The sequence below is a fragment of the Rattus norvegicus genome, chromosome 7, assembly GCF_036323735.1.
Source record: "Rattus norvegicus strain BN/NHsdMcwi chromosome 7, GRCr8, whole genome shotgun sequence".
Lineage (NCBI taxonomy): Eukaryota > Metazoa > Chordata > Mammalia > Rodentia > Muridae > Rattus > Rattus norvegicus.
In genome coordinates this window covers 57,700,275-57,709,284 of record NC_086025.1, presented here as the reverse complement: position 1 = coordinate 57,709,284, position 9,010 = coordinate 57,700,275, and positions in this window count along the sequence as shown.

The window sequence follows — 9,010 nt, the reverse complement described above, 5'->3', positions numbered from 1 at the left end:
AACAGACCACAGCCCCCCTCAGAGATTTATACATGAATAATGTAAAAAGAAAATGGTTCCTGCCATCTAGGATCCTTAGAAGAGTCCCATTAGAGAGTAGCCATTTAAATTCAGCCTAAACTAACTTTACTATCACTTTGGACTAAACCTTTACATATAGGCCTTTACAAGAGGCCGCTATCCAAACCTGACCCTGTTCTTGATTTGAATCAAGTCTCAGAAAGCCAGCTCCTCTCCTTAACCACAAGAAAGTCGACGCATGTCAGTTCATTGCTGTTCTAAAGATTTCAGTTGTGTTTTCCAAGCGACATATTTAAGTTCACCACTGTCACGCTCAGTCACCCAAAGTTACTTGCTCGGTTAATTTCTACAGATTCCGGGCTTATAAAGTTTGAATTCCCATGCTCCGATTGCTGAGTAATTCTTAAAATCTCATTACTCGAGTGCCCCGTTTAATCTCAAATCAAATCTAGCAGGGGCGTGAGTGGATGCCACAGAAATAAACCACCATCGGAAACAACCATTGAAACAGAACCATAAAGTTGGATGTCGAACAATAGGGTATTGTAAATGATACCCTGCCCAGAAGGTCCTCCCTGATAGCCACAGCAGGGAAACATATGATAACAATAAATATGGCTTCCACGCTGCCACAGCCCTTTCACCACTTGCTCCATGTGGGGACGATAAGCCACAGTTCTGCTCTGCGTTTTTTTTTTTTAAGAAGAAGAAGAAGAGAGAGAAAGAAAAACTCTTCCTGGCAAATAGTAAATTTATAGCAAGGGAATTTTTTCTTTGTGAGTCCAGCTTCCATGAGTTACTTCTTTGAGGCACATAAATTCTACTAGGCTGTGTGTGCAAAGTTTGTTAGGGCAGCTTAGAACCTGCAGGAGCAGGTAAACTGTTTAAGAGGAAAATGGGCAGCTCACATTAGAAGCTTCTCCGCTCCCTGCAGCATTTCTGGTTGAATACCCATGGCTGCTGCTTCAGTCAACACTAGATTTGGGCAACAGCCCACATTAATTCATTATATTTGGGTAAAGATCAATTGGGGGACGGTAACATGGCATGCACATGTGTGTGCCTTGCTGGTCATCTGCATATGCTTCAGAATACTGTATCTTTAAATTTTTGAAATGGTTTTGTTCTTAAAACTATTTCAGTGTTCAATTAAATGGTTCATTCTAGTTTCTCAGCACAAATGGGAGTGGGGAAGTCGGGGGAGCTTATAACAGAGCCATTCCTTGTACAGTGATTGTTTTACTTAAGCAAACTCTTAAGTGGTTTTTATGAGTCAACACTACCCAGGTAACTAAATATTCTTTTTAAAATAATAAGATCCCTTCAATATATAAGGAAACCGAGAAGTGATCTTGTTGTCTACATTTCAATGACAAATAGACAGGCATGGTGACCCATCCTTGAGATCCCAGCACTCATGAGGCTGGAAGATCACAAGTTCAAGACTAGCCTGGGCTATAGAGCAAGACTCAGTCTCAAACAAACAAAACAAGTAGTCAGTGGTCAGCAGTTCTCAGCCTGTGGGTCATGACCGAGTGGTCTTATATCAGATAGCCTGCATATCAGATATTTACCTTACAATAATAACAGTAGCAAAGTTTCAATACAGGGGGCTGGAGAGATGGCTGAGTGGTTAGGAGCCCCGACTGCTCTTCCAAATGTCCTGAGTTCAATTCCCAGCAACCACATGGTGGCTCGAAACCATCTGTAAAGAGATCCAATGCCCTCTTCTGGTGTATCTGAAGACAGCTACAGTGTACCTATATATAATAAATGAAATCTCTTTTTAAAGTTTCAATACAAAGCAGCAGCAAAATAACTTTATGGTGGGGGGGTCACACATCATGAGGAACTGTATTAGAAGGTCACAGCATCAGGATCTTTGAGAACCATTTCTGTGGAGTCTTTCTCCCAAAAGGAAGCCATTAAGCCATTAAGCACAAAAGTGGGAGTTGGCTCTGAGAGACTTTTCTCACCATTGAGCAAATGATTTACTTTTGTCTGTTAAATCAAATAGTAAACATTAGAGGGACTTGTCCTGTTTTAGAGAAGGGGTTTTTTTTATGTCCTATTTTTCTAACAATATGTCTTTTTGTTATATTTCGCATAAGCATGACTGATTGGAAATTTTTTGCCCATATAGTTTGAAAGCCAGCAGTCTTAGCTATGAAGTGACCTGCAGACACAGATAACTGTATTATGAAGGAAATATGGAGTTACACACACACACATTCATACTTATATACATACACACATGCACCATGCGCGCAAACACACACACACACACGCACACACACACGTGCACACATCACAATGCTTATCTACCAGCCCTACACAAACAAAGCCCAAAGCTCAGGGAATCTATTTATCTATTTTCTCAGCCTTTCCAGATGTGCCAGCTAGGAGACTGCTCAGCTAGGTGCTCTCTGATTGAATGCTTAGAGCAAATGGCGTGTTGGATTGATTGCCTCCCTGCCCCCCCCCCACGCTTGCCTGCCCTCCCTGCCACCCTCCTTTTTTTTCCCCTGTTCTTTGTAAAGGCCATACCGCCCCCTCTTAAAGAGTTAAATCAAGAGGGAGCATTCACACTTATCAATAAAATATAGCTAGGCAAAAGAGAGAAAAAGAAACATGGAAGATACACAGAGAAAGGAAACTCTGGGGGTGGGGGGACACCAGAATACACTGGACACCGTGCCCACAACAAGCAAAAGAAATCCCCCTCATGAATCCCCTGCAGTTCATACTTCCTGGATGCTATTATTGATACATTTTCACCATCTAGAAAATGAATATTTTAAAATCAGAATTTTTGAAGACCTCTTCTTGATTGCTTAGCCCATGGAAATCCCAAGAAACGGCTGCTAAAAGCCACTCGTGAACATTCCTGTAGCTACGTTTGGCAAGAGGACTGGTGAGGCCTCACAACTGCCACACACCCCCGATGAACAGGGTGTAACACAGGACTTACATTAGTCATAGAGACTTTCCCCAAGACTGTGAGCTGTGGGAGGTTAAAAACAGGACTCCCCCACTCCGCCCCCTGACTGACTGTATGTCCTCTGCCCAGGATGCCTCTCGACTGTGCTCAATACATTGCAGATTTGCTCTGCCTCACCTGTGTCTAATGTTAGACGCATCCATGGGAGTTGACGGCTTTTGTGTTTTATTTCACAATCAAGGGAACGTGCTTGCCTGGCTCACAGGGAAACAGAGAGATGGATCTGTGTGCCTTAAGCTCTGCAATCCATTTGTCTTCTTTGTCTGCTCCGAAGACCAAATTCCCCGGGTTGAGATTTTATACTACGGTTTTGTCTTCTGCACTATCCTCTTCCCCCCTCCATTATCTGCACCATGACTCACTCCCTTCGACCCACTCCCTTCCCTCACCCTCGTGGTCTTTGGCTCCAAATCAGAACAGCTTTCAAGGGCTAGAACCATGTTGCAAAGCTCCTGTGCTTCCTAAAGATGTTCCTTCTTTCCCCAGATTTTTCCTGGCTTCCTCCAGGTGGGGTTCTGACCACAGAAACTGAAGCTTGCCCCCACCCCAACCGTAGGAGTCTATATGAAGTATGGTACTCTTTGCCTGCTTCTCTGAAGCACGATAGTCTTACAAATGTCATTTCCCCTCTACTGTAAATCAAGGGACAGCTGTCTTTGGAATAAATTCCAAATAGTTGGTCTGGAAATGAACTTGGCAGTGGGTCCCTCCTCCATCCTGGCCGACATTTCCCCATTCATTACTTTTCCTCTTTCATCCATTCACTGTTTGATGAGTCTATAAATACACCTCATCTGCTTCTACTTTGCTTGTTAAGAATAAACCGATACCAAACACACTGCCTTAATTACATCCACCGGCAAAGCACCGCGAGTTAAAGTGTTGTCACAGCATAGTCTTAAAACTTGACGTTGTTAATTATGCCAGCTGAGATAAAACTGGGGAATGAGGGGGAAAAAATCTCAATTCGGATGCATGATTGAGTAATCCACCAGGAAAGACAGGTTTAACATGGATAGCTGAGAGTACCTAGGAACCCACTATGCAGAGGAAGGGGCCTGTGCCGGAGACTGATGTCAGGCAGGGTGGCGAAACAGGGGAGCATGGCCCCAATCCCTCTCTCTCATCACACCTCGGGAACCAGACTCGTCACTTTCTCCAAATTCAAGTCAGACTCAGAACGCTGTCCCCAGTGCGACCTTGAGTGTCCTCCTTGTGAGGCGGCTGCTGACACAGGAGGATCTGAATCACGAGCACAGAAGGAAGAGGCAGGCGGCTCTGACTCATTCCCGGAAAGCCTTAGTTTGGGAAAGCTCTACCTTTGGGATGCAGATGAGTCCTAAAGAAAGGACAAGTTATCATTCATATCTTGTTGCTAGAAAACTACTTCTTTAAAAGTTTTTGATTGACATAATAGGGTTCATAAGTTTGAGACAACAGAAGTCCACTGAAGACTGAATGTTTTGTAATTTTTAAAGAAAATTTTATTTGCCTAAATCATTTTCTCGAAAAACACATTCACAAACAAACACACACACACACACACACACACACACACACACACACACACACACACACACTGAGCAGCTGTTTGCATTCACCAAAGACTTCAAACAGTGCAAATTTAAACCATTATTACATATGTTAAATAAATTACCCTCACCCATACTGCAATCATACTTTGCAACCCCAGCAAAGAATGCAGCTTCTGAGTCACTAACACACAACCATGAGATACACTGCTTCTAAAAACAAAAACAAAAAAAAATTTTTTTTTTTTTAAAGCTAATGGGGCATGGTGGTGCACACTCTAATCCCAGCAGGGGAAAAGCAGAGATGTGTGTGAGCTCCAGGCCGGTCCCCACCTCACAAACAAAAGCAAAATAAAACAAACAAAAACATCGCAGAAGTAGTCATGGTGCTGAAGAGACACTCTTGAAAAAGACTTGGGAAAGGAACATCTATTTTTGAGTAAGAAATAAAAGTCATCAGGAAACTCCCGGGACAGGAAATCATTAGAGAACTGTCGTTATCACACACAAAGAGGCACAAGGGAGGAGCAGTTAATACATATTGAGTCGTGTGTGAAAACTGATAAACATCAGAAAGATTTTAGGTGAGTTAAAAGAAGGTGAGACTTACAGATGGTCTCACAGCTAGGCAGCAAGATAAATCCAGGAAGGGTGATGACCAGATGTTTCACAGATTGTATAAGAACTATCCAAAATGAATTTGATTGGATGGTAAGAAAAGTTAACTGTGGCAAAGTACAAGAAATTATGGACCCTGCTTGTTGGTGGTTTGAAAATGCTTGGCCCAGGAAGTGGCGCTATTTGGAGATGTGGCCTTATTGGAGTAGGTGTGGCCTTGTCGGAGTGGGTGTGGCCTTGTTGGAGTGGATGTGGCCACGTTGGAGTGGGAGTATTCATGTTGGAGTGGGTGTGGTCTTGTTGGAGTAAGAGTGGCCTTTCTGGAGTTGGTATGGCCTTGTTGAAGGAAGTGTGTCACTGTGGGTGTGGGCTATAAGACCCTCATCCTAGCTACCTGGAAGCCAGCTTCTCCTGTTGGCCTTTGGAACAAGATGTTGAACTCTCAGCCCTCCTCCACCATGCCTGCCTGGATACTGCCATGCTCCTACCTTGATGATAATGGACTGAACCTCTGAAACTGTAAGATAGCCTCAATTAAATGTTGTCCTTATAAGAATTGACCTAGTCATGGTGTCTGTTCACAGCACTAAAACCTTAACTAAGACACTGCTGGAACCATTCTCCATTGGAAAGGTTTACTGGTGGCAACCGTGGAAGAGCTTACTCTAAGAACCATTCCCCTTCCTTGACAGAAAAGAGGAAAGTCAACATGCATGCTAAAGGATTTCAAATTCTGAGGAGTCCTGGACAGCACAAATGTGTTACTGGCTGTTTTCTTACATTTTATTCATTGAAAGAATCAGATACAAATTACACTCAGAGAAATACAGAGTCCTGGGTTGTCACGTGCATTTTCATCCCTGTCAAGGTAAGGGTGCTATGAGCTGCTTCTGTCACAAGCCACCATTTTGAATACCAGCTGATTAGCAAACACTTTGAGGGATCCCCTGATAGGATATTGCCAGTTAACACGTTGGCAGAAATGCCAGCAGATAGACAATTCTATGAGCTCACAAAATCATTTGGTTTCTCCTCTGGGCACATGAGAGAATGATACCCAATAGTCCTCTTGCTTTCAGATGGCATCTCATGACAACGGATGGCCAGTAGACACACATACATGCAGATACCTCCACCCTGGCCCTTAAAGTGGCAGATTCTCACTGTTTCTTTTTTTCTTGTTGCTTCACAGCTATCAAGAGAACAGATCCAACATAAGCCTGCAGGGAGGCTGCAGACCATTGCAGAGCCACTGGGAGATCATAGGAAGCCCCCTGAATCCATCCTAATGAAGAGACTCAGGAGGTGGGGAAGATGGCTCAGTAGATAAAGATGCCAGGCACCAAGGCTAACAATCTGAGTTTGATGCCCAGGCCCTACATGATAGAAAGAGCAGGCTCCTACAGGTTGTCCTCTGACCTGTGCACTGTTACAAGTCCAGTCGTAGTCTTCCTTCCCACCCCCACTGTGTATGTTCAACCCATTGGTTCACTCACTATCTAAAGATCAATTTGCCAGAATGTTTTCAGGATCAAAAGTGCCTATTCACTCATTTTAAAGACGAATAACAATTCTCCCTGAAGTCCTGTTAATAAGTAATAGAAGTTAGATCCAAGATCTGCCTTGCCTAAAGACTCGTTTTATCAATACCTCTTCGTAAAAATTTAGATATCTGCTTAACTTTGAAGGAGGAAAGAAAGAAAATGATCCTACAGCGCCCCCGTTTGAGCACTATGATGCCAAGATGGAGACAAAAACATGACTTAATTTTGTGAATGTTCCTGGAAACTGGTCCTTGGATACCTAAGTGAAGAAGTGCCAGGCTGCCTTTTCCAAACAAGACTTTACCCTATGAAATGTTTCCATTAATTTAAGTGGAGAATAAAGTTATAACATTATAGGCCATGCTACAGTTTCATGTTCTACACTGCCGGCTGAGAACTTGGCCCCTGTCCCAGAATTCTGCCTCAATTGGTATGTCTCAGAAAGAGATAATTCCTACTATCTCCATACAGAAGCCCATTCTGAAGAGTGGTGATGGATACAAAAGGCTTCCAAAAGTAGAACTGGCAAACAGAAAGCCTGCAGAGAGATACCCTATATTCCTTGAAAAGAAGAAAATACTGAATTTATCAATATCATATAACGGCCCATAGATTGACATAAAGAGACCATTGTGATGGCTCATGTAACAATGCCAAAGTGTATCAAATACTTCAACCAGAAACACTGTTTCTCATCAAAGTAACATTGTTACATGTAACAATGTTACATCCAGTAACATTGACATTATGTACTCTCTTGGTAGTTCACTTTTACAATTCAGCATCGCGGTGGTTTTTTGTTTATTTGTTTGTTTGTTTGTTTGTTTTGGGGTTTTTTTTGTCTCAAGATCTTTCCGAGGTGGTTAGACTTTGCTTGTGGGAGCTAGCAGTGCAAAAACAAGATTGGCAGACTAGAGAGATAGCCTAGCAGTTAAGAGCACTGGTGTTCTTTCCAAAGACCTAAGTTCGGTTCCCAGCATCCAACTGGGCAGCTCACCTGTAATTCCACTTCCAAGGACTCTGACAGCCTCTTCTGGCCTCTCTGCCCACCAGATAGGCATACGGTATAGATACATGCAGGTGAATACTCATAGCCATAAAAAAATATTTCTAAAAGCTCTGATGAAGTTCTATTGTCAATATACCTCTGGACCCATAAATATACCTCCAACTGTAGCAGTTCCACCAAGATCCGTGTGTGATGGATGTCTGTGAAGAGTCCCCTGTCTCTTCACCCTTAGCACTGTCCAATGGCCTGCCCATACAGGAGAAGAAATAGACACTTAAAGAAATCATTAGTGATCCCCTACACTCATTTAAAGCTTGAGACATATATCATTTAAGACATCAGAGCCACCAAGCAAGCTCTGTGGTTCACTGTCCACTTCTGCAAACACGGTCTCTCCCGATCACATCCTCAAGCTGTATTTAAATCTGGGAAATGACTGAGGCGAGGGAGGCCATACCGTGAGTTCAGCGCTTGCTGCATGTGCACGAGGACCTGAGTTCTGATCTCCAGATCGCAGGGGAAAAGTTGCCTGTGGCTGTGTGGGTCATCACCCCGATGCTGGGGAGGCAGAAATAGGACAAGTCCTAAGATCCACTAGCCAACCAGCCTAGAATTAAGGCATTTCCAGTTCAGTGAAAGACCCCACCTGTCTTCTCAATGGACATACCACCCTGAGCACATTCGGTCTTGTCTGAACTCAGAAGCAGACCAGAGTCAGGCCTGGTTGGATGGAAGAATCCATCTCAAAAAATAAGTAGTGTGCCATTGAGAAAAACACCTGACATCAAACCCCCCCCCCGCTTTCATAGCCACATGCACACACATGCACATACATGAACATGTATACTACACACACACATGCACATACATGAACATGTATACTACACACATGCACATGCATGAACATGTATACTACACACATGCACATACATGAACATGTATACTACACACATGCACACAGGCACAAAGTGGAAAAAGAGACATAATGAACTGAGGGTATGAAGAAGGAAAGAGATCTTATCTATGCACATCAGCACAATAGAATGCTACAAACAAAATCTCTCTGCTTAGGTCACACCTAGGAGACAGCTGCAGACACTGAGAGAGTGGGAAGGGGATCCAAGACAATAGAACATAGACACATTCCAGAAGTGTGCATCCAGCGGGGTGTTACAGTGTAGACAGAGCTTATCAAGTCTAACAAATGTTTGTGGGGATCAGGCTAGCATGTGGGTTCTGCCTTAGTCATCAAGGATAGGGCGTAAGGGATCTGTTAAATGTTTCA